We start from the raw sequence: 12,019 nt of genomic DNA on the forward strand, positions 1-12,019 counted from the left end.
TTCTCTGTCATTGTAGACCGCAAATACCTCATTCCTTCAGTACTTGGGTCCGAATGCTTCTCGTTTTGCACCGCCCCGTTCAAATGAAATCGCCGCCAATCATATTTCCACGCTCGCGCCAGGGCCGGGGGAGGGGTTACAAGACGTGTGTCTTGTGCTGCATTCACTTGCACTCGGACATTAGAGACTTTCTCTCATAAATGTCCGATGAGCCAAAACTTTTCTTTCAAAACAAAGCTGCCAACTGGGGTGGCAGCTGGGGTGGCAAGGCCTATTTTTAGGGTGGCAGTTGCCACCCCATGCCACCCCAGTAGGTGAAACTAGGCTACTAGCTACAGTACAGATGCAACTAGATGAGCTGTTAACTCTCGCTCTGACTTTTTTTTTTTTTAACTCTCGCTCTGACTCAGACAGGTTGAAAGAGACGAGACACGCATTTTTCCCACCCGCATTCCGCGAAGACCCGCCCTACTGTGCCTCTGATTCGCAGACTGTTGGTGGGGGAAAGAAACGCTGACGGGATGCTGAATGTGATTGGACCAATGCGTTGACAGACACACACAGACAGTGGAACAGTCGGACATGCAGAGCGCTGTTTGCAGTGGACATAGCGGAGAATTTTACTCGTTGCGTTGTGGCGATGTCTCGCAGATAACACAGATAATACAGATAATACAGATAATACATATGAAAAGTATAATTTGCTCAGAGTCCAGAGACAGTTGTGGTTCGGTCCGGAACCGGACCGGAGTCCGGACTTTGAGGATGCCTGGTATAGGGCGTACACACGGAGCCGTTTGCCCCCCCAGAGCGTTCCGTTTGCAGATCTATCCACCTTGGGACCCGTTATCGTTTGCGGGATCCGTTTCCGCCGTTCTGTTACGGCCTCGTGTGAACTAACGGGCTATACGCGTGAGAAACTATGCGGATTAGAGATGGGTGAGTCCTGATTCATCCGGATCATTAACCCGGATCCTAGTAATGAGCTGGTCGTGACGAGTCTCCCCTCTCCATTAACCCGAGTCCTTTGAGTCCTACACCTGGTGACGTACAAATTAAAACTATAAATTGCGTCACTCGCTACTTTCCTTATAACATGTAAAATCACATTACAACGTACCCCAGTCCATCTGCCTAGCCTTTAGCAAGTAGTATCCTGACTGGCTGCATCACGGCCTGGTACGGCAGCTGCACCGCCCTCAATCGTAAGGCTTTACAGAGGGTGGTGAAAACTGCACAGCACATCACCAGGACGGAGCTGCCATCCATGGAGGACCTTTACTCCTTTTACTTAATTTATTTTTGTACATCTTCAGAGTATCCTGACTGACTGTTTCCCAGCCTGATATGACAGACCTCAACCTTGAGCGTCCACAGAGCTGCCATCCAGGGAGGATCTGTGATAACGATTTACGATTTGGATGCATTCTAGCTGAAACCTCAACCACTGTCTCCTCGACAGCTTATAGATAAACATATCGTATATCCTAGTAAATCGTTGAGGCGCATAAAGTAACAATACACACGTATATACAGAATACTACCAGTTAAACTAGCTGGAACCGCTGTAAATATAAACTGAAAATATATGTAATGGATCCTTCTTATTTCAGTTTATCACTTACTGCTACTTTCATCATATTTTATTTGATTGTGTAAAATCAAATAAAATATGAATTAAATTAAATTAAGCTTCTGCATTATTTTTATGTTTTTTTGTTGTTGCGGGGAGCAATAAGAATGTCATTGCCAGCAACTGCTTCCTACTCCAATAATGGTCTTATGTAAGAGTGGAAGATTGACACATACACAATTGATAATCAGTTAAAATAAGAAAAAATGATAATCTTTACCTTACATTAATAGTTAAAGGTTAACATTAAAAGTGTGAAAAGAATAGTGGCGTTTTGAGAACCCAGTGGAATCAGATCAGCATATAGATCATTTTAGGTATTCCATTTAAAAAACACAAATCATTTAATTGTTTGGGTATGAAAAATGAAATGGTAAAAATCCTTCCATTTGGACTTTATTATGCAGATATTCTGTCTTTGTGTTCTCGGCATGTCACAGCACACTCTTTCTATGTCACTTCTCACCCATATGATGCCTCCATGCATCCAGCACAAGCATTCTGGTTTTCTCATACCCATCATCTTTCTTTTTTCTCAGCCCATTACCCCATGCTTCAAGCCAAGCTGTGCTGTCTCTTTGTTTCCCCTACGCTTCGATCGATCTGACATGGCCTGGCCTCCAGCCGCATAATGGCCATCAGATACACAGGAACTCAGCACAACCCGACTGGCTTAAACAATACCAGCAACAATACCATCACATAAGGACAATACAGGCCAGACAGATTTCACTGAACAATGGTGTATGCTGCACACACACACACACACACACACACACACACACACACACACACACACACACACACACACACACACACACACACACACACACACACACACACACACACACACACACACACACACACACACACACACACACACACACACACACACACACACACACACACACACACAGCTATGAAGTAGGCCAAATTATGCTTTGTTCATCAGATTATAGTTATTTGCATTTCACAGAGCGTGGATCTAATTGATTTACAGCTGGACGTCAAAGTTGGACGTTTTTTAAAGTTCTGAAAAATGTGAAACCTATTTTTAAATGATTATATTGGACTTCATTTAGTCGGGAAATATTTTACATTTCAGCGCCTTATGTAACTGAGAGTTAGATGAAGCTACAGCAATTTTATGGAAATCAGCCTTGACTCGCTGACACTTCAATAGTATACTGTTGATGTTGATGGATAAATTGCTAGAAAATTATATTTAGCAGAAACAATCTCGATGTGCAACTCTTTTAAATAAATGCATGATGCCGCTCTGACAAAAGATACACTGCAGGATCAGAAAAAAAGTGGCTTCAGGTAAAGTCTCTGGGCATGACAGCTTTATAGCTGAATTATATAAACTGAGTTCCCATAGCATTTCCCCCTGGCTCTGGACACCAGCAGCAGTTATCAGGTTGCAGTCACTTTCCAGTTTTCCAAACAGGTCCTACATCCAAGAAAGTCATGCAAACAATATTTTGTTATTTGTTACGAACTAGAGAGACAGACTCATCATACTTACAGATATTTGCTTCATTATATACATTTTCAGGTATAATACTTTGAGCTATACGTCATACAGGCACTTAAAACCCTTTTAAGCCATTAACCTGGATCAGTTGGAACCGAAACAACAGGAGAAAGCATGCAAAATAATGTTTAAGTAACAACTGCTTATTTGATGTTTGTGCAGGAAAGGCAAACTGAAAAACCAAAGGAAACAAGCCTGAACTAAAAACTTAAACGCAAGATAATCTGACGAGTGAATGAAGTGCAGGTGGAGAGATGGGTGGTGGAGCTCAGGTGAGGGGAGTGAGGTAATGAGGCAGGAGAAGAGACAGAGAGCTGATTGGCTGAGGAAGAATTTGGGGGTCAGATTACAAAACCAACCTCACAGATTTAGGGAAAGTAAACATCAATAGAGGGAGAAAGTGTGTTCACTTCCAGGAAAGAAAAGTTTAAAGGTCAATTTATATCAGGAGATCTATTTGGGTTAAAGTGTAACAGCGGTGAAGAAGAAAAGATAATCAGTGTGAGAACTTGGGAGATAAGAAAATACTTTTACTTTCAATATTACCACCTATCTTCCCCACTGTTTATATGCTAAGTCAGAGAACCATTGGCACAAAATTCAAAGGCATTACCGTCACATGCACAGCAGGAAGAGCAAAGCTGTTGGCAAAGGAATTTTAAGTCCAAGGTTCCTCAATCAATGCAATATACAGTATAATTAACACATAACAAGTAATAAAGCAAAAAATACTGAAAATGTGTTACTGAAACATTTAAATACACAAACAATTCATAATTACTAATTGGATAAAATGACCACATGTTTCCCTCAGCTCAAAGAAGCTTTTATTCTTCAGTACTTCGTTTTTCCAGCTACAACTTCATAATTGTGCTCTAGATATTTTAATTTAGCATAATTCATACAATTAAAAAAATGCAATCAATCAAATGTAATTTATGAAGCCTCATATCATAAATTACACAATTTTCTCAGGAGGCTTTACAGTGTCTACGGAACCCTCTGGAAACCACAATTAACAAGAAAAAAAGAAAAAGAAACTAGGACAGGACAGACCTGCTATAGATCTTGTTTGAATGTACATTTTTTTGCAATGTATGGGCACATGTATGGACAAGGACAACAACGCAAATAAATATTTGGAATATGCTATGTTTAACAAATATTGTTTAGCCATAGAGAAATATCAAATACTTATAACTATGCTTCAATTGAGAACAATTATGATGAACAAGTATTTGCATGTAGTGCCAGAATCAGGACATGCTTTACACGTCCTGCTTCATGTGAAAAAGATGGATTTATGTATTTGAGATACAGTATAGATTACACACTTCCTGTTTGAGTGAAGCACCTGCTGCTCCCTGTGGACATCTGCTCCATTCACTAAACCAGGACAGCTTATTGTGGGATGTAGCAGTGAACTCTTTCCTGTTTTACATCTCAATAGAGATTTTTTCTTGTGCTATTTATCCATCTGCTTTTTATGATGGATTGGTAACACTGTTCATGTCATAACCTAAGTCCATTTTAATGAGAGTAAATGTTTCACCATTGAAGATGATGACGGTAGTCATGAACTGAGGTTTGACATCCAGCTGGTTCAAAGGTTTTTGACAGTGACTGGTTTATAAAGGTAGACGTTAGCACCAGTGCCTTTTAAAGTTGATAGCATTGCTAATATACTGTTTGTCAGTAGCTTACATTTTTACTGTTAGAGGCTCACACACAGATTGTAGAACAGCTTTTTGATTATCATTAGTAGCCTACCTATATTATTTTAATACAAATCGTCAGAGGAGGGGGATGACTTTATGCTAGCTTAGCACAAAGACTGGAAGCAGGGGGAAACTGCTAGCCTAGCTCTTCCAAAAATGAGAGGGAAAAAAAGGATGCAACTTCGGGCATTAGATTATTTTACCAGTATGTGTTCTAACATACACTTAACACACACTTGATATATATTTATAGTGGAAATATAAATACAACTGATCCGACTCTGGTTAACATAAAATCAAGACAATATATCAACTTCAAGCATTATTTTCTGTAAGTTATTCAGTAACTTTTTTAACATCTCATAATTTAGAGGTAACCCCTGAACAAAAGAAAACCAGCAAACTCTTCTTCTACGTCCTCTTTCCAAGTAGCAAACAGTTTAACAGCATTGCAGAGAACTGTGAGCGTTGTAGCTAACTCCTTCTCTTCAGGGAACAATGCTGAACACCATGTTGTGTAGATCTAGTCCACGGCAGACGGTGCAATGTCCATTCAATAGAGTGATGCAGTGAATACATTTTAGTATTTGACACAAAAGTTAGCATCGCAAGTACTTTCTCGACAAAACAGTAATAGGATTTCTACATTGGATTTTGAAGTAGCGCAAAAAATAAGCTCTGTGGCAAACACACGTTTATGATACTTGCATGTTTTTTTCAGCAGGATAATCTCCACAAATAAACATCCATTATATGATTTTTTAAACATAATGCAATCACCAGGAATTAAAAGATCAAAACTAACATTGCAGTCGCATGGCTGAGAATCGCTATCGCTAAGCTAAAAGTGGCTAATGTCTGGGGTGATAATGTTTGTTAGTCTCATTTAGTGACTTGTTGCAACTGCCGATTTTAAGACAAATATAAGGGGACATTCACTAGTGGGATTTAAGAATCCGTGTATCTATGGATAATTTGTTTTTCTTTATTAAACAATTAAACGGAAGAGCGTCTGAGAGGCGATTTTGCTTTTTACCTTACTAAATAGTCTAATGGTCATTGGAGCGAGGGGCGGGGCGAAACTCACGGGAGTGATTTCAAAACAAAAGCACTCGTTTGCTTGGAACGGTGATAATATTATAAACAAGGGGAATTTAGCGATCACAATGAAAATGGCCAAGACACATATTGAGCCCAGAAAATGAATGTTATTACGGGCTGTAAATATATTAAGCCTATGTCTAAAATGGACAACATTGTTAGGAGATTTAAACTATACCGCGATTCTGGACTGCGGTCAACTCAGCCGCCTCTCGAGTTTGTTTTTTCAAATCAGCAGCTCTTCATTTTTTTTCCTGCTATATTTGACGAGTGATACAAATATTTTTTACCACAAGTTCTTAATAAAACTGACACTGTTGGACTCGGTACTAGTTTGACTGCTACCAGAAATAAAATGAAGTACTTTTACTGTGTACTTTGTGAGTAATCCTCTGTCAAAGTCCCTTCCTTAGTACATAATGTTTTTCTGCTATCTTTGATGAATGATAAAAATACAATTTTACCATTGGTTCTTAAAGGTGGGGTAGGTAAGTTTGAGAAACCGGCTCGAGATACACTTTTTGTTATATTCCATGGAATGCTCTTAAAGGTGGGGTAGGTAAGTTTGAGAAACCGGCTCGAGATCGCTAGAATTTGAAAATACACAACCGGAGAAAATCTGCCACTTCCTTACAGAGCCCCTCCTCCAACACACACGAACGCGCACATGACCAATGAGGGCACGAGATAAGGTGAATTTAGCGATCACAACGAAAATGGCCAAGACACACATTGAGCCCAGCATTTTTACCCCTTGGAAAGTCTTTAGAATCTGGCCTAGCTGGTCCCAACTATCCTTCAGCACAGTGACACACCCTTGTCACTCTTGTTGGCCTCTTATGGGGCTGCTGTCTTTTAAAATATGATTATTTCTCTGCTCCTAGTTCATTCTTCGCAGATTCTTCCATCAGTCCCAGTCATTGCATGTCTGCTTCGAAAAATGTGTCCAATTCAACAAAATGTTTTTTTGTGAGTGAAGGCCAGAGCTGAATTATAGATTCATTGTTTGATTGTGTAATTACAAGGTGAGAGAAAAATAAATCCACATCCTCTGACTAAACTTATTTTATTTAGTTTTCCATGTATTTCCATGTATTACAACATTTGCATGTTAAAATATATACTGGATATCTTTCCCAGCCTCAAGGAAATACAATAAAATAAATTGATTCATAATTAAAAAAAACTGAACATTAGATACAAATGTATAAATTAATAATGTTGTGTGTAAACATTTCAAATTTAAATATAAACTGAGAAAAAAGTTTACTTTACAAAATCCTTTCTAAATTATAGTAAATTATTTAAAAATGTTTAGTCAATAAAGGTTTCCTGCCTAAAATAGTTGAAATAGAACGTAAACTGATGTTTTAATAAATATTGCAAAAAAGGGCTCCAAAAAAGGCATATATAACCTGGCCGGCTTAGCCAGTGTGTATTTTGTCAAGCACTACAAGATTCAGAGTTTATAAAGTACAATTCTTGGCCATTGATTGTGTTATTTCTCCAAACACATACAGTAAAAATGCCTGTTTTGAAGCCTTCAAATGGTGCAGGAAAAGGACTTTCCAGTTAAGAGAAGAGAAAAAAGGAAAGAAAATTGTTATAATGGGTGATGTAACATTAATGACAGACATAATATGAGGTCCTTGGCAGTTGGCACTCAGACTCTAGGGATCATTTTGTGATCATGGGGCATCACCCTTACAGCATCAGGACAATATCATATGGAGTCAGACACTGGAAGTGTGCTGGAGGCGTTGACTGGGACTGATGGAATTAAGGATGAGGCTGATGAGACTGAAGAATCTGCAAGGTACGAACTAGCGTCAGAGAAATAATCATATATTAAAAGACAGCAGCATCAGCAGCATCATAAGAGGCCAACACAATAAAACAGATAAAATAGTACAAATAAATCAAATAAAATAGAATATAATAGAACAGAATATAATAGAACAGTGCAGAATAGTCTATACACAGTAATTGGGAGGGTGTGTCACTTTGCTGAAGGATAGTTGTGACCAGCTATCCAGGCCAGTCTCTAAAGGCCCTGACACACCAAGCAATCACCAGAGAACTCGCCGACGCCGACTGTTGCGTCGCCGTGTTCTCCTGCGTCTTGGCCTTGTGTCGCACTGGAACACACCGCAAAGACTTCAGCCGAGCACGTACGAACTGCGCATGCGTGAGTGGCAATAACTCTCCTTACCAGCAGGCGGCGGTAGTGTGTATTCGTCATTCAAAAGAGGCAACAACCGGAAGACAGAGAAGAAGAACAGACTGCGTGATCTAAACAAACAACAAATAGCGTGTCCATTTTCACTCTCGTCCATCGAAAACATGTTTCGTGCGGTACTGGAGCTATCAGCCATTGGAGTGTTGCTTGTGGAAGACATTCTCAAGCAACCGTTTCGCTTCTCATGCACTGATTCGCTAGCTGAACAGCCAATCAGAGTGATTTCTTTGTCCGACTGCCTGTGGCTGACGTGCGTCGGCCATGAAAGGCCAAATAAGGCGTGTCACGGCCGACGGTGCGGGACACACCAAATTGAGTTTGGGCGACAGGGCACGCTTCGTCGTCCGACTAACGAAAACGGCCGATTTTGGCCTTGTGTGTCAGGGCCTTAAGACTTTCCAAGGGGTAAAAATGCTGCTGCCGGAGTACTGACTGGAAGTATTGCTGATATCATGTCTACCATATCCTCTTAAAGTACTCTGTCCAACAATATCAGTCTCAGGAAGAAAGGTTTTTTAACACTTATTAAAAATAGCAGAAACACATGCATTCTTGTTCTCAGGAGGGGACATTGACAGAGGATTACTGGAAAAGTACATAGTAAAAGTACTTCATAGTAGGCTACTTGTGGGGGTAGTTTCACTAGTAGCCTACTGAGTCCTAGTTTAAATCTCCTTACAATGTTGTCCATTTTAGACATAGGCTTTTTCAGGGCCGGTTCTAGCCAATTTGCGGCCCCCCCCCCTCCCCCATATGACATAGGTAATACACATCATCAAGGCTTCAAATGTATTCTATTCAGTATTGTATGAACATGTTTGACATGTGGACATCACATCCTCTAGGGGTGTCCGGGGGTATGCCCCCCCGGGAAGTTTTTTTTGAACATTTTAAAGTAAAATGCTTCAATCTGGTGCACTTTGAGCACACGCCGCGGTTTTGGTCCGGCCTCCATACCCTACCGGGCGCGTTTCAGAAGCATTTCAGAAGCGGAGCGTCTTGCCTGCCAGCTCGCAGTTTTTGTTGATTTGGGCATATTTCCTGGACAGGCTACTTTGTACAGACAAAGTTAATAATGTAATGTTCCAGTTATAAACGACATGAATCAAAGATGTGTTGCTGTATTTTAGTGGTAAAAAAATGCATTCATCATCATAATTATTCTATATATATATAATTTACACAGTGCCTGTAAACCGGAGGAGAACGCTGGCATTAAATTAGTTTATTTTGGGGATGGGCCGGATGCTCTGACCGGTCCACTTCCTGCCAGGCGCCTCTGCAACGCCTCGAAAAATAGACTTGAATCCTATTTTGAGCGAAGCCCAGCGCCGAGGCGCTTCTGGGACGCTTCAGAGCCGTAACGCGGCACGCCTGGTGGAATGGCACCCATTGACTAGAGTGGCCGCGATCCTTCCGTAGCGCGGCCGTAACGCGACGCAGACGGACCCGGTGGAATCGAGGGGTGAGATAACTTAGACTAAAGTTAACTATCTGAACACTCAGAGTCCTTTACCTCACTGAGCCTCTCAGTCTGACAGGAGAGCTCTCCTCCACCCTTGTTGTAGAAACATCTTCTTCTTATATCCGTTAGCGCAGCTAGCACCAGATGCTAATAACAACAGCGCTGGTACCGGTGCGCCCTCTCTCTCTCTCGCTCGCTCACTCCCACGCTCACTCGTACTTTGGCAGTGAGCTGCGGGCGCCTGATAAGCCAACATCCCCCACTTTCATCACTTACAGCGCCCATCGTACAGGGCAAATGAAAAGTTTAACCGGGGGGAAAAGGGTGTTACATTCACTTAATTATGAATGTTGTTACATCAAGGCCGAAAATTAGGATGAGCACCAACGGTCAAAAATGTTTTTTTCCCTCCCAGAGCTGCCAGCGTCAACCACAGACCTTATTTCGAGCTATTTTCCAAAATCCTATGGAGAAATTGCATTGCTTTTTTGTCGAGGGTAGCGGAAGAAGCTTACTTCCGGGTTTTAGGACGCGTCACTGCACCACTCTATTTAGTAAGGTCAAAAGCAGAAACGCCTCTCAGACGCTCTTCCGTTTACTTGTTTAATAAAGAAAAACAAATGGTCCGTAGATACACGGATTCTTAAGCTTGTGTTAACAACAGACCTTATTTCAGGCCTCTAACCAAAAAATGAAAAAATAAACGTTACATTTGAGGAAACCGCTAGTGCTAAAATGCTGATGAATTTCCGAGTTTTAGGACTCACCTTTCAATTACTCTTTATCTATTTCTATGGCAACAGTCGGTGATGTTTGAACTGAGGGTGGGGGTTGATTGACTTTTTGATAACTTCCCCCCTCCCACTCATGTCAGTGTGTGTCTGTTCTCTGTCACACACAGCAGCTCTCAGTGCTTAAGCCTGAAGAGGGGGACCTTCTGGTCACCACACAGGATTAATACAGGACTTCCTGTTATACATCAGAAATTCACCCTCTGTTATATGTTATATTTTAACAATGTTATGTTAGAAATACTGTAATGTGTGTTAGTAATGTAGAGAACTTTAAAATGTAAAACATGAAGACCATTCATGGATCTAGATAGGCTGCTGCACTGATGCATCCGTCAGCTGAAGTCGTCGTCCCCCCCCCCTCTCCATCTGTGGATGTCACACCCTGCTGTGGATCCGCTCACCCTCAGCACAGAGTAGACACCAACAGTCCAGTTGCTGGAGCTCAACCTGTATCTCACAGTCATCCTCAGCAGGTGGAGTTTGCTCAGTTGTCACATTGTGAGTAAGTGTAGACATTCAGTCACAGCAGAGGTGGTGTAGGGGTGGAGAGGTAACCCCGGTCTCTTTTCAAATCCCTTTTCATCAGGTCCATAATACATTTTATTTGGGAACGGGGATCAAGCTTTTAAAGATTAAATAAATACAGTAAGACCATGTGCTCAGTGCTGTTCCTACACTCACTTACTCAGGCTTTCATTGGAGTTTGGTTTTATTTACTATCGGATTAAATGCAACTAAAAAAGGTAATAGTATTCCTTTACAGTTACATACAACATTTCGTAATCAGATTACTGGTGCTTTTGAAAACAAAAATGCAGTTAACTGGTGGGACTACAATGCTGCAATACATTTTAAGATAAAGAAGGATGTAATACAAAGCACACGTGTCTCAAAATACCATGTGAAACGAGTCGCAAATGAAACCCTAATCTTCCTGTCCATCATCTCTCTAGATCAAAGGATCATTTCACTGCGTGGAAATGTCTCCTCATATGTTGTGGTCCAATACTTAGAATAGGTAGGCATACTGCCTGAATTCGGGTTTTTTTGTTTCTATTTTGGCAACTTCTTCTTCTTTTTTTAAATATATTCTTTTTAACACAAATTCTGTTTATGCTTTATATGTATAATGTTGATTTTCTCTTGTATTTATTGGCATTTCATTTATTTATATTGAGGTTGTCCAAATGTAACAGAAAGTAATCAGGTTACATTCTTTAATTATTGTGATACAGCAGGGATTAGTTTTCTGATCTCATTTTTTACAGGTCATTATTGATCGTAACGGAAAACATTTTCAAAATAACCCTCCCAACCCTGAACATTTAGGATTTAAGAGTTAAGTCGAATCTAACATTTCTTTTAAAACCCTGAGCCTGCTGTGTGTGATTAGCTGCTGTCCTTCAGAAGAAACATGAGAGTGATGTTAACTCCTGCAGCCCGAGCTGTCCCATCCTCTCTGTAGTCCTAATGATGAGTTTCACATAGTTCCCACCATATGTCCCGTCTGTGGGGAACATGTGATCTGCTGT

This window comes from Trematomus bernacchii, unplaced genomic scaffold (genome assembly GCF_902827165.1).
Source record: "Trematomus bernacchii unplaced genomic scaffold, fTreBer1.1, whole genome shotgun sequence".
Taxonomy (NCBI): domain Eukaryota; kingdom Metazoa; phylum Chordata; class Actinopteri; order Perciformes; family Nototheniidae; genus Trematomus; species Trematomus bernacchii.